Here is a 15,765-nt window from a genome sequence, read left to right as displayed (position 1 = left end):
GCCTCATAAGATTTGGGAGGTAACACAACAACTTGTAGTGAGCTGCTCTGATCCAATGTGTAGATATACTATATCTACACTATCTATACACTCCTAGTTTAGAGTGAGCATTAGAATAAGACCATCTGTGGTATAAGCTCCCCTTCCACTTTGGGCCTGTGATCTAGTATTTATAGGGCCTTAAGGGATGTGTGTGTGTGTGTGTGTTTATCTGCTATTGGACACCTGCTATTTTATTGGTCTATCTCATTTATTGCCAGTACTAATATAGTATTCATAGTAATATAAAAACGACTCACTATCTGGCAGCATATGATATTCAGTCTTCCCCCTACCATGTAATCCTTTCTCTTCCAGTGTATCATGGCATCTCTTTTATCCTTCAGTCTTTCATATGTATCTAAGAATGAGCTTATCATGTTCTACCAAAGAAGGAAAGGAATGGGAAGGAAAGAAAGAAGGAAGGAGAAAAGGATGGTAAGAAGGACGGAAATACAAGAAACCTTCTTTGGATGTTTTGTTAGAATTTTCTTCATGCCCAAAGTCAATTTAAACCAATAATATATCTTACTAGGCTTATCCCTCCATTTACTTTGTTTTTAAAATGTATATCAATAAAGATGCTTATGGTTTTCATAAACATCTTTTCAAAACTTATTCTTTGGTGCCTCATATTTTGCGGTTGTTATTGCAAGTGGCAACTTTTAAAAAAATATTTATTTATTTATTTTAGAGAGGGAGAGAGAGTTCAAGCAATGAGGAGGGACAGAAGGAGAGGGAGAGAGAGAATCTCAAGCAGACTCCATGCTCAGCTCAGGCCCTGTGCAGAGCTCTCTATCTCATGACCCTGACCTGAGAAGTAAGTAAGAGTCCAATTTTGGACCACCAGCCACCCTGAAAATTTTGAAATTACTTTCTTTTTTACCTTCTTGTTATCATTTAAAAATAGAAATAGTTTATACTTTTATATCAAAATGATTTATTTTAAATAATATCTAAGTAAATTAAATCTTGTTCTAATAATTTCCTCCATATTTATGTAGACATATATACATAATAATGACAATGTCTCAAAGTACTTTTCAAAACCATATACTTTTTTTTTATACTTTCTGTACTAATATTTCAGTTAGACTTAACCAAAACAGTATTAGCAGGTATCTAATATTGTCAATTTTTTCTAATATCAAAATAGATATGCAAATTTCAGTTTCTTTCTTTCATTTCCAGTTTACATTGCATTTCTTTAAAAATCCTTTCTCATATTCTATTTTTTGGTACAGATTTTTATGTATGTTCATTAAATCAAACCATTAATTATAATGTTTAAATATTCTGTATCTTTTACTAATTTTTATCTGCTTTATATAATTGATAAAGCATATATTTGAAAATTTAGAAAATTTTTGTAGTATCCAATTTGAACGTACATAGCATCTTCAATCCAATTCCCTTAAATGGGGATAGGACCAGTGACTGTAAAGAACTAGTACTTTGTGATTAGATTACTTATCAGTTACTTTTGAATTACTCAAAGTGGATATTGTTTCATGTGGGCCTGATCTAATCAGGTGAGTCCTTTAAGTGAAGATGAAGCATTAGAGAGAAGTCCTTTTGATGATTCAGTTCATGATTTCTTAAATTGTAAGGATATGAATTCTTCCAATAACCACATTAGTTTGGTAGACTACCTCAAGGCTCAGCTATTCAACCTTGGCCCCAGTTGTCACCTGGATTTCAGTGAGACCCTAAGCAGAGAACCCAGGTGGACTTCCAATATGTAGAAACTATGATACAGTGATTTTGCATTGTTTTAAAGTGATAACTTTTTGGTCATTTGTTATGTAGCATTAGAGATATAAAATATCTCTTTTTATATATTTATAAAGTCTCTTATATCCCCATTTCTTATCATATTACCTACCCAACTACCATCCTGCAAAGGTAACCCTTTATTATGTGTGTGTATTTTTGAAAAATACATGTTATCTTATACATATGTATTTTTATTTATAAGCTGTGGTGTTATAGGTCTCATTTAATCTTATAATTTTAACATGACAATGTTTCTATGAACTATTTAAATCGTATTTACGTCTAGTCTGTTGCTTCTCATAGCCTTCTAATATTCCGGTTTGCATCCACCATATTTTTATGTCTATTCTCCAGTAATGGCCAAACTGTGGGCAGTGTCTCTAGGATATATGCTCAGGAGAGGATTACTGGTTCTCAGAGTATTTGCATATTTAACCTGACTGAGTACTATCAGATTGCTCTCCAGAATACCTGCACATTTAATACCATCATTTGTACTTCATGAACCTTTTTATAGTCCAGTGTTCTCTTCAAGGATTCATGTTACCTAGCATTTTAATTTTTGCTAATACGGGCAGGAAATTATATCACATTGTTTTAATTTGGTCTTCTCTTTTAAAAATGAGTTTAAGCATTTCTTCATGTCTTTGCCATTTACATTATTTCTTCTGTGATTATGTTTTTAATTTTTGAAATTTATTAATATTTGTTTTCTCATTTCCAGAAGGGTTATTTTTTAAGCAGTCACATCATTTTGGTGTTCATCCTACTCTTTCAGTATGTTTTTTTTTAAAGATTTTATCTATCTATCTATCTATCTATCTATCTATCTATCTATCTATCATCTATCTATCTATTATCTATCTATCATCTATCTATCTATCTATCTATCTATCTATCTATCTATCTATCTATCATCTATTTATTTAAGAGAGAATGAGAGCAGGAATATGCATGCAGGCAGAGCAGTAGAGGGGGAAGGAGAGGGACAAGGAGACTTCATGCTGAACAGGGAGCCAATATGGGGCTTGATCCCACAAAGCTGAGATCGTGACCTGAACCAAAATCATGACCCAGATATCCAACTAATTGATCCACCCAGGCACGTCTTCCCCCTGACCATGTTCATGTTATCTGTAATTTTGGGATTGGTTGTTATGAAATGCTTTTACTTTTTCTGTTTTTTTTTTAATTTTAAAATATACCTATTGAGAATTAATCACAAATATGTTGTCTTTTTCTGGAAAATCATACAAAACATTTGATTTGAATTTTAGAGCTGGGCTTAAATACTGGAGACTCATAGAACCTCTCATTTCCATATAACTCTTTGCTCATTGAAGTATCCAACCTCTGTGTCATTTTTCTTTTTAACATTAAATTCACTTGAATGGTTAGTGCAATGAATTATTGGCCTTATGATATACCAAGAAGAATACTCCCATATCAGAACAGAGTTTACCAAACATGTATGGGCAGTTGCTCTTGTAGGAATATAGGATTTCATATGAAGAGTTACCAAAAAAGAAAATGTGGATAGACTGAAAATATCACTGATTCTTATAGGTCATTGATCTTGGAATGATATTAATGAGAAAATGTTAAATGTTCTCACAAGTATATAAATTTCACTTGCTTTTTCTGTATTGATTATATACTGTTCTCCACCCCGTTCCAGCTTAATAAAAAGGTAAAAAGAAACAATATTAAGAGCTACCATTTATTCATTTTAAAGCTTGTCTTTTTTTCTTTATTTAGTGCTTTAATTGCAATAGCTCATATGATTCTCAGAAAACTCCTATGAAATTTGTACTCTTGCATCATTGTTTTACAATGAAAATCTGGAGGCTTATTTTCACCACGGGGTCAAAAGCTTGTTTTACCATATGAATTCTACTATGCTATGCCGCCTCAATTTAAATTAATGTTCTTGTATAATGTAGACTATGACAGGCTAGTTCCAGCCTGGGTATGGCTTTTCAGGGAGTATGTGTATGAATAATGCTGATATCTTAGCATTATTGCTGACATTAGTGCTTGGCTAAGCAAGCTCAGAGGTGGAGTGGCAGTACATATTGAATTGGGCAATGTCCATTCAAAATGTATTTTCAAGATTTAGTAGTTCTTTGTCTTTTTAGTACTGCTAGTTCTTATTCCCTTCCAACCCCTATCATCTAGGAGTTCTTGAATTTGGGCAGAGATACACTTACTATTATAAGGAAAACAGCACTAAAAAAGAAAGTAAGTTGCATTATTTTTAGTGCCTAAAAACCTCCAAATGCTGAAATGGTAAAAAGAAAATCTGGCTATATAGAGACCACTGGAAAAAAAAAAAAAAAACAAAACAAGCACTATCATTGTTATAACAAAGGTTTCAAGAATACTAAGTGATATTGATCATTAAGGCATTGCCTAGTGATTTCCCCTTATGTGACATTAAACATTTGCATTTTAAGTAATGTGGTGTTCTGAGTACAAAGAAATCTGAACGCTGGAAAACATACAGCTGTTGATACAGCAGATATAGACATTCTTTTTAAAATGATTTAAACTTGATATCTAGTATTTGATTCTTTTTTGGTATGTTTTTTTTTTCCCTGGGAAAAGAAGAAGCAAAAGTTGTGTTTTGACATAGGATTAGACAGTCAGGATTATGGAAAAAGAAATTAAACCGGTGATATCCAAATCCTTATTCTTCTGACTGAGTTTTGAGAGTATAAATAAATGAGAATATGCTCCCACCTTAGAAAGGAGAAACAGTGGGTTAAGCCTTGATGGAGAGAAACGGAAAGCTAAGGTACTATAGAAGCCCCATACCCAGGCCCTAGACTAGTGAGTTCTGCTGGACATGCAGTTATATCCACTTTGTTGAGGTGCTCTGCTGATACTGAGGCATTTTCCTTGAGCTTTAACTTAGACAGCAAAACAGGAATACATGAAGTTGTAGTATGTCCAGAGGAACCAAGGAAAACATGCAAGTGCATTGATTCTGAGTGGGAGACCTGTGTTAAGTCTTCCACTCAGGGACCAGGCGTGAGCTATTGAAAAGCTGAACACTTGACATTACTTCTACTTTTCCCTTTTGTCTGTGTGCTCTCTAAATAGGCTTATTTTTCTTTTTCAAGTGCCTGCTGTTAAGAAGTGTTGATTTGGTTTGAACTATGTGGGAGGGCTAGGACAAAGTGGACCAGATTGAAAGAAAATTATTGAAGTTAACCCAGAGAAACCATTCTGAAGCAGTTGAAAAAAATGTCAGTTGCTTGCCATATGATACACTCTTTTTGCTTTTGATCCAGATGTTTTAGACACTTGTTGACCTAGAAGGCTTTTATAAATATTCTGCTTTTAGCACAGTGGACCTCTGATCACCAATCATTATATACATTTAGTATCTGAAATTAGCTTTAGGCAGTTTTGTCACATTGTAGCAGCAATCATTTACTTTCCCTGCCAAAAATGTATACACAGTTGTCCTTCCCTATCAGACTGCCAACTTTTAACACTTAGGTAATAATACAGATAAATGGCCACTGAAAACAAAATATGAATGCCTTCTGTATGTGTGTTAAAGTAATTATTGTCGTTAGATGGTTCTTTTGGGTTTGTTTAAGGTATTATTTATTTATTATATATCTAGAGAGCGAGCATGAGGAGGAGGTGCAGAGGGAGAAGCAGACTCCCCATTGAGCAGGGACCCAGACATATGGCTCAGTCCCAGAACCCCAGGATCATGAAGGCAGATGCTTAACTGACTGAGCCACTCAGGTGCTCTAATGGTTCTTTGGTTAAGAAAGCAACTTGATGGATCTTTTTCTACCTCAAGTACAGCTCCTATTCTGGATGAAATAGGCTAAGTCAAAGGTTGGCCAAATAAATTTGCATAATCAATTAAGAAAAATTTGAGTTTCTCCTAGGAGAGATATGGCAATGATGAGAAACAGTAATGGAGAAAAGAGAAAAATATACAGCTAGCAAGGCTGGTAGGACATGATAGGTGATAAATTTCATGGTTTTGAAGTCTGATATGGAAAACATTTTTTGGATAATATTTATTTAGTGATGAAGAGTTGTAGAAAGAGGATGGCAGCAAAGGAACCAAGAAAACAATAAAGGGCCAAGTGAAAACAAAGAAGCAGGGAGTACATAAATCTAAAACAAGATGAGAAGTATTTGACTGTTGGAAAGACTGTTGGACTTTAAAATTTTAAAAACTTACCTACCTATCTACCTACCTATCTACTTGCCTGTCTATCCATCTGTCTGTCCATCTGTCCATCCACCTATCCACCCACCATCCACCATCCACCTACCTATCAACCTATCATCTATATGCCTAATATCCTTTAGTGATCTTCTGACTACAGATATCTGAAGGTCTTATAAACTTTCTGACTGATAGCATCTTTAAACACTTAAATAAAAGATTAATACCCTTATTTTTTGTAGAGTGTCATTTTATAGACCAGGAAAACTTCTACATCAGTTCTTGCTTTTCCTATTTATTTCTGCCTTAATATGAAGGGTCAAAATGAGAAAGACATATCCTGTTTCCAAGTAGTTTTAGCAAAAGAGCTAATGGTGGACACAATTATAGCTATAAGCTAAAATGAGCTCTTTAGATTAATTCTTTTTTTCTTTTTTTTAAAGATTTATTTATTTGAGAGAGAGAGAGAGAGAACAAGAATTGAGGGAGAGGCCAGAGAAGGGAGAGAGAGAATCTTCAAGCCGACTTCCGACTGAGCACAGAGCCCAACATAGGGCTTGATCTCATCACCCATGAGATCATGACCTTAGCAGAAAGCCAGTGTTGTATGTTTAACTGACTGAGTCACCCAGGCACCCCTAGATAAATTCTTTTTTTTTGGCTGGGTACAGTATACTTTATTGATGGTACATGACAAGGTAGGGCTCCCCAAGCCCCTCCCCTTCCTCGGGGTCTAGGATGTAAATTGGAGGTCAGGAGATTCTCAGTGTGTTGGGGGATTAAGTTGGGGCAGGGACTCCCCAGCAGCTGAGGGCCTCTCTCTTCCTCTTGTTCTTGCTGGGGCTGGTGGTCCAGGAGGCTCTTACTCCTTGGAGGCCATGTGGACCATGAGGTCCGAATTCATTGTCATACCAGGAAATGAGCTTGACAAAGTGGTCATTGAGGGCAGTGCCAGCCCCAGCGTCGTCGAAGGTAGAAGAGTGGGTGTCACTGTTGAAGTCACAGGAGATCACCTGGTCCTCTGTAGCCCAGGATGCCCTTGAGGGGTCCCTCCGATGCCTGCTTCACTACCTTCTTGATGTTGTCATATTTGGCAGCTTTCTCCAGGCGGCAGGTCAGATCCACAACTGATACATTGTGGGTGGGGACACGGAAGGCCATGCCAGTGAGCTTCCCGTTCAGCTCAGGGATGACCTTGCCCACAGCCTTGGCGGCGCCAGTGGAAGCAGGGATGATGTTCTGGGCAGCCCCTCGGCCGTCATGTCACGGCTTCCCAGAGGGGCCGTCCACGGTCTTCTGGGTGGCAGTGATGGCATGGACGGTGGTCATGAGGCCCTCCACGATGCCGAAGTGGTCACGGATGACTTTGGCTAGAGGAGCCAAGCAGTTGGTGGTGCAGGAGGCATTGCTGACAATCTTGAGGGAGTGGTCACACTTCTCGTGGTTCAGGCCCATCACAAACATGGGGGCATCAGCAGAAGGAGCAGAGATGATGACCCTCTTGGCCCCGTCTTTCAAGTGAGCCCCAGCCTTCTCCGTGGTGGTGAAGACCCCAGTGGACTCCACAACATACTCAGCACCAGCATCACCCCATTTGATGTTGGCGGGGTCTCGCTCGTGGAAGATGGAGATGGACTTCCCGTTGATGACAAGTTTCCCTTCTCAGCCTTGACTGTGCCGTGGAATTTGCCGTGGGTAGAATCATACTGGAACATGTACACCATGTAGTTGAGATCAATGAAGGGGTCATTGATGGCGACAATATCCACTTTGCCAGAGTTAAAAGCAGCCCTGGTGCCCAGGCGCCCAATACGGCCAAATCCGTTCACTCCGACCTTCATTTAGGACGCGCCTGGCTCTGCACCAGAAGATGCGGCTGTCTGTCGGGCGGGGAGGAGCAGAGAGCCTAGATAAATTCTTTTTAGAGCTATACCTTACACCCCAGTTAATAAAAATTAAGGTTTAAATATGTGAGGATATTTTCTAGATTTGGAAATATGGAGTCTGTTTATTTTTGTTCTTCTGTATTTTAAAACCCATAAAAAAAATCATAAGGAGACCTCCAAGATTAAAGATGGATATTAGGACTGGGTTTAAATAAATTTCCATGGTTCCTTAGATCTTTTTTTAACCTCTTCCCCTTGCCCTTGCAAAAGGGTTTCACTATAGATTGAACACTTTTGGACTGAAATTGGGGAAACATTATGTGCATGGAGGTGGAAAATGCACATTATTCCAAAAGAATGGAAGATGATAGAAGGTTGTCTTTGAACCTCAAAGTTTTTCTCCTGGCAAATGAGCTATAAAATGGTTTTCTCAATATGAGCCCAATTTAGTACAGTTCTAAGTTTCAATGACTTCTGGATTTTTGAGGTCAAGAAGAGTGGAAAATTGGGTTCCCTGTGATTATCTCCTATAGAAATTCCATGCCTGTGATGAAGAAAGAAGATTCAAGGATGTTATCGTGTTTACTTTTATTTTATTTTATTTTTTGTGTGTTTACCTTAAATCTTGAAAATATGTGAAGAAAAATATAAATGATCAAGTCAATTACTGCAAACATACTAAATTGCTTTTTATTCTGTTTCTGATCTGTCATTTAGTTTTTCATCAAAGTTAGAATTGAACGAAGCTTATCTCTACCTCATCAGGGAAACTTATTTTGTGTTTGGAAGTAGTGGGATTCAATAGTAATAGTTTGTAAGAAGAGCACTCCAGTTGGTTTGGAAATTTTCTTGGTAAGTTTTTGAAATTGACATGAGCTTAGCTGACTTTATACAATAGCTGAGTAAGAAGCTCCCTGGAGTAACATATAAGGGGAACTTCTGAATGGATGTCACAAACTATTTTACATAAAAATTGAAAGTATCAGTAGGAAATCATCCTTTAGCTCTTTTGTCTACTTAAATATCCCATAGCCACAACTTCTTATAACCCATCTTTATTAAATTACTTCAGTTGTCGTCTTCATCAAAGCTATAGAGGATGCCCATTCCTTGTTATGTTTTCTTTCTTTCTTTTTTTATTATTAGCATTTTACTCCTCACTTCCTTCCTCAGTTTCAAGTATCATTTTCATCACTTTGATACTTCTCTCACCAATATCCTTGGAGATCTATATCACTGTTATTCTATTGCACTAGCCTGGTCAAACACCAACCCTTCATGAATCTTGGAAGGAATTGCTTTTTCGAGGCAGTTAGTGTCAGAATTACTTGGTGTGGAAAACCTGTATATCTGGTGTCAGATGTGTGGTGAGTGTGGTAATGGTGTAAGAATAAAAGTACACAATAAATTGTCCTTTTCCCTCACTTACTAACTTACCTGCATCTGCACTCAGAGTCTCCTACTGGCCATTCATTATGGAGGAAAGCATGTTCTGTCCCACTGAACCCTTGCATTTCTTCTCTGAGCTCCATGTCACCTCACTTTCACAGAGGCCTTACTTTCTGAGGCTAATTACTTCTCCTGTATGTCAATATCCCCTTCTTAACAGTGCCTTAAAGCAGATCAGTGTTTTAACGCGTTCAGTTCTCTACTATCTTAAAACAATTCTTCTATCCAAAATCTCCTTAGAGTTGACAGTTTCTTTTCACAACAAAGATTCTTTAAAAGGTCTTCTTATTGTCTTTATTCCTTTCTCTGTCATTTTACCTTTGCCTTTATTCCTTTATAATTTTATTAGTCAGCTTCACTGCAGTGGTAAATAACCCCCCCAGTCTCAGCAGATTAACACAACAAGCACTTATTTCATGCTCATGTTACATGTCAACCCCTGGTGGTTTGCTGCTTTGGCTCTTCTCTCTGTATCTTATTATTCTAGGACCCATTCTGAAGGAGAAGCCCTTTTGGGAAATGCCGTTTCCATGGCAGAAAGAAAAAAGTGAGAACTGATGAAAACACTTCATGCTCATCCGGCTTTTATTTGGAGCTGTTTAAGCTCTAATCCATCAACTTTTGTGATATTTGGACACAATTATCTTTTGTATGATCGATATAAACCAAAAGATATGGAAAACCATTTTGATGGAGCATAAGCCAAGTTAGTAATGAGAGCAAAAATTTAGGGCTACAGCTTGTGCTAGTAGGGCTGAGCACCAGATCCTGAGAGACAGAGGTGTCTGTCTAGGTGTTAATGCTTTAACACATTTGGTTGTGTGTGTGTGTGTGTGTGTGTGTGTGTGTGTGTGTGTCTGTGATACGTGAAGCCCTCTAAATAGCAGACCCCTGACTGGGGCTCCTTTTCCTGAGCTAAGGATGGTCTACACTTGGATGTTCCATATTGACATTGAGCCTAACCCGAAATGAACTAATTTTTGCTCCAGATCTGCTCCTTTTCCAGGGGTATGAGGGCAGAGATCATGTTCTTTCTATTCAGCTTTAATCCTGATGCTCCACAGACACATAGGTGGCTCAGTGGTTGCACATCTGCCTTCAGCTCTGGGCATGGTCCTGGAGTCCTGGGATGGAGTCCTATATTGGGCTCCCCATGGGAGCCAGCTTCTTGTTCTGCCCATGTCTCTGCCTCTCTCTGTGTGTCTCTTACAAACAAATAAATAAAATCTTTAAAAAAAATCCTGATGGGGATCCCTGGGTGGCGCAGTGGTTTGGCGCCTGCCTTTGGCCCAGGGCACGATCCTGGAGACTCAGGATCGAATCCCACGTCGGGCTCCCTGCGTGGAGCCTGCTTCTCCCTCTGCCTGTGTCTCTGCCTCTCTCTCCCTCTCTTTGTGTGACTATCATAAATAAATAAAAATTAAAAAAAAATCCTGATGTTCCAATTTCCTAATATTGCTGTGGAGCCTCTTTCTAAACTGGAAATGTGATGATAACCCTCTACTCAGACAAAGCTCAGAGTCCACATTCTCATGGGATGAAATCCAAAATTCCTGGCTTGCCATTAAACTCTGCTTGTTTCTCCTTCCATCCTCTTATAGCCCTCATTTTGGTAGTTTGGATTAGTAATATTTTACTCTTGCCTTTGATATTTTTTCTAAGATGTATCTATCACTAACTTATAGTTCAGTTTCCTATTTATCAACTAGGCCTCAGCTCAGATATTACCTACTCTATTGAACTTAGCACCACACACAGACTTTTGTGTCCCTTCCCTTATGCTTCTACTGAAATCCTCTTACATAATTATGACAAAACATTTAATTATGTTATCTGATATAATTTGTGTTATAAAGTTAAAATTATATAAGTATATATAGCCATATTGTATGACTTATATGTTTGGAATATATATGTGCTATATATGTGTGTATGTATCAATATATGCCACTCATAGACCTTAATGTAAAATAATATATCAATACACATTCACTAAATAAATAAAGTGTTCTTGTCAAGCACATTTTTCCTAGATATTAAGACATAATCTCTGTTATTTTGAATTTCTCTATTCAATAATTGAATAGTCCAAAATAAGAAATTCTGCTTTTTATTTGATGTATCTTCCCTCCGATGTAATTAGTTTCTAGTGGAGAAGCATATAAAGTACACACACACCTTAAAGTTTCAGATTCTTCTCCAAATATTTGAAGTTATTAGAGATATGTTCCTGGGCTATGTCTGACTCTGCCATTCATTTCCATGTGAATTACCTGAAGTTCTAAACAGTTTAGGAGAATTGATGAATCTTAGCAAAGGATTTATAATACTTTGTTTTAATCCATTTATATTACTTTGGATTACCAACAACTTTTATCTGAAACCTTACATTTATCTCTTAAACCATTTCCTTACCTCCAGTCTCCCCTCTATCCCAACTTTTTAGAATGATTTTTTAAAAATACAAATCTGGTTCTTTCACTCGTTAGTCAAAAACTATCAATAAGTTTCTATTTCTTATATTTATAACCGACAACCTCCCTTTCAGTCTTTACCCCCATTCAATCATCGAGTTTTAGAGATTCAACTTCCCTGTCCTCTATCAAATCTAGCCTATCCTTTCTACCCCTAGAGCTACTGATAATTAAAGCATCTATCATATTGTGCTTGAGCTATTAGAATAGTCTCAAAATTAGTCTCTCTTCTTGGAGGATTGTCTTTCCCTAATACATTCTGTACTCTACTGACCGATGGATTATTCAGAAATTAAAATTAGTTCATATAGATACATGATAAACTCCATAATATTATCACACAAAAGGTCTTCCTTTATCTACTGGGCTGTCTTTTTCTTTTCTCTTTTGTTTTCTTTTCCTTTGTTTCCTTTTTTTGTTAATAACACTGGTTAACCATCTAGAAAGACTCTTTAGCTCCATCCTTATAAAAAATACTTTTAACACTGAGTTTTATCAACCTTGTCTGTGAAATCTTTTCTGTAGCCTTCACTGCCTTTAGCAGAGAGTTCACCATTCCATTCCATCCTCGGTACCCCTTTTTGATTTTGTTAATATTTCTTTAATAGTCATTATAAAATTCAATCACTTTAGTATACTTACCCATATAAATTCTTTTATGCATTTTATTTAATGTTTATGACATCTCAAAAAAGAGTTACATTGTTTTATATGTTTATTCATCATTCTACACATATATTAATCATCTATTTAGTATGAAGCATTTTTGCAATATGTTAAAGCTTATACAGTAAGAAAGCCATAGTTGCCATAATAGAACTTCAGAAAATTAAGGCTCAAAATATGTAAGTAACCTAACCTAGTGATACATAGTTGCAAATACCAGTGGATTCAGATCTAGGCTCTTAAGGGCATAAGCAACCTCTTATTTATGATTTCATCACTAGTACTTTCTTCAATTTCTAGCTCATTGCAGTTGAATAAATGATATAATGAAAAATTTTACTTTTTAGATATAATTCTTTTATTTGGGGATAGTTCATCCACTCCTGAAATTCCTTTCATTGTATGTACATTCCAGGATGGGAACACTTTGGAAAATACACTGAATCACAGAAATTATAATTACTACTATGACAGTTGATATTTAAGTATCTATTTTATAGCTTTGCATGTCTTAATTAAGGATTGACCTGAGATACAAAAGAGCTCACCTCATCTTATGAATGCAGCTACATAACAGCCACACCAGTAGAACTAACCCAGAAAATGACTCAAATCCTGGCATAACGGACTCTCTACAGTTAATTGTAGAGAGGAGGTCATATTAGAAATGGCAGGAGGGGCAGAGACCTGGTAGGAAGACAAACTTCCTGTGAGGCTAACCACAAACTGGAGGGATACATGGAGATTGGAGAGAACAGACCCTATTCCTACCATACACAGAGGACCCACGCTGAAAAGACAATCCATAACATTTGGATTTAAAAACCAGTGGGGTTTTTACAGTCAGTGGGTCTTAACTCTGGGTACTTTAGAAATCAGCAGACTTGAGGCACTTGGGTGGGCGTCTGCCATTGGCTTAGGTCATAATTCTGAGGTCCTGGGATCGAGTCCCACATCTTCCTCTGAGGAGCCTGCTTCTCCCTCTGCCAAGTGACAGATCACTGAATTCTATTCCAGAAACCAATACTGCACTGTATGTTAACTATCTAAGATTAATAAACAAACAAAACAGCACAACAAATAACCCCACTAAAATACAGCATAGAAGCAGCAGTTTGAGAAGCAAGCACCTTGGGTATATGGGAAGAAGGTTTATTTACTATTCTCAGAACATGCAGTAGAGAGGCAGGGATTGTAAGGAGACTTCTCCAAAAGCAAAAGACCTTGCAGGCACCATTTTTCTCCTTCAACCCAGCCTAGATACCACGACAGCCTCCAGAAATCAACACAAACACACTCCACATAGCTCGCTAACACTGTGTGCTCTGCCCCCACGTTCTCCAGATCTGCCTCATCCAACTGTCCCCACTCAGCAGGCTTCTGTTCAAAGCAGCTCTAGCCGGGTCCCACCCTGTAAGCAATCCTGGTAGGGACTAGTGCCTACTTGGCTAAAACTGTGCAGTCTGCCCTGCTGTTCTCCTATGAACACACCAGCCTCAGCTGCACTCCCTTCAAAGTACTGCCTGACATATCTCATTCTGCAAGCAGCCCTAACAATGAGCAGCACCACTCCAAAGTGACTCTTGCCCTGGGGAGAGGGGAAGATAACCAAACACAACAATTCAACTGCACCCCCAGCAGTGGGCTGGGGGCACACATCTTACCTAACTGCCAGTCCTACCCACCAACAAAACCTCAGAGGGGGCAGTACAATGAGATAGCCCTGTATCTCAGGACCACTGCTTCCTCCCAAAAAAATGTGTGTGTGGGTGTCTGGGTGGCTCAGGCGGTTAAGCATCTGACTCTTGGTTTTGGCTCAAGTCATTATCTCAGGGTCATAGGATCAAGCCCTGGGCAAGACTCCAGGCTCAGCCCAGAGTCTGCTTGAGATTCTCTCTCTCCATCTCTCTCCCTTCCCCCTTTGCACACATGCTCTCTCTCTCTCCCAAATAAATAAATCTTTTTTTTAAAAAAAGCATCCAAATCGGTAAGAAAGAAGCAAAACTTTGATCTCACTTATATGTTGAATTTAAGAAACAACGCAGAGGATCATAGAGGAAAGGAGGGAAAAAATATAAAAGATAAAATCAAAGAAGGAGACAAACCATAAGAGACTCTTAATCATAAGAAACAAACTGAGGGTTGCTGAGGGGGGATGGGGTAACTAGATGATGGACATTAAGGGTACATGATGTAATAAGCAGTGGGTGTTAAATAAGACTGATGAATCACTGAACTCTACCTCTGAAACTAATAATATACTATATGTTAATTAATTGAATTTAAATTTAAAAAAGACTTTAAAAAAGGAAGAAGTAAAACTTTCACTATTTGAAAAGGACATGATACTATATATAGAAAGCCCTATATACTCCACCAAAAAACTACTAGAACTGTAAATGAATTTAGTAAGGCTTCAGGATACTGAATTAATATACAGAATTCTTTTGCATTTTTATAACTAGCAGAAAGAGAAATTAAGAAAACGATCCCATTTATAATTGCACCAAAAACAATAAAATACATAGGAATAAACTTAACCAAAGATGTGAAAGATTTGTACCCTGAAAACTATAACATACTGATAAAAGAAATTGAAGATAAAACAAACAAATGGAAAGATATTCCATGCTCATAGTTGGGAGAATGAATATTGTTAAAATGTCATTATCACCTAAAGAAGTCTACAGATTGAATGCAATCCATAACAAAATACCAAAGCATTTTTCACAGAAGTAGAACAAGTCATCCTAAAATTTGTGTGGAACCACAAAAGATGTGAGTAGCTAAAGCAATCTTGAGAAAGAAGAATAAAGTTGAAGGGATTACAATTCCAAACTTCAAGATTACTACAAAGCTGTAGTAATCAAAAAAGTATGGTACTAGCACAAAAATAGACACATAGATCAATTAAATAGAGGATCCAGAAGTCAGTACACAATTATATGGTAAATCTATTACAGAAGAGGCAAGAATATAAAATGGGAAAAGATAGTGTCTTCAACAAATGGCCTTTGAAAAACTTAACAGCTACATGTAAAGCTACGTGGATCACTTTTTTACACTATACACAATGGATTAAAGACCTAAATGTGAGAACTGAAACCGTAAAATTTCTAGAAGAAGACACAGTCAATAACACCTTTGACATCAGCCATAGCAACATTTTTCTAGATATATCTCCTGGCATGGGAAACAAAAGCAAAAATAAACTATTGGGAACATCAAAATAAAAAGCTTCTGTACAGCAAAGGAAACCATCAACAAAACT

At 37.3% G+C, this 15,765-nt stretch overlaps 1 long non-coding RNA gene across 1 annotated transcript in view; it reads left to right on the top strand.

Annotated features, from left to right (window-relative positions):
* Positions 1–357: 357 nt before the first annotated feature.
* The window catches only part of LOC125755552 (uncharacterized), a 38,246-nt gene continuing 22,838 nt past the window's right edge, over positions 358–15,765 (top strand). The window contains exons 1-2 of the long non-coding RNA XR_007412289.1: positions 358–477; positions 734–859. This is a non-coding gene — a long non-coding RNA (uncharacterized LOC125755552). The remainder of the gene's footprint in view (positions 478–733; positions 860–15,765) is intronic.

This window comes from Canis lupus, chromosome 8 (assembly GCF_003254725.2).
Source record: "Canis lupus dingo isolate Sandy chromosome 8, ASM325472v2, whole genome shotgun sequence".
NCBI lineage: Eukaryota > Metazoa > Chordata > Mammalia > Carnivora > Canidae > Canis > Canis lupus.
Note: the sequence above shows the minus strand (reverse complement) of the source record. Positions and strands in the feature narration are given on the sequence as shown.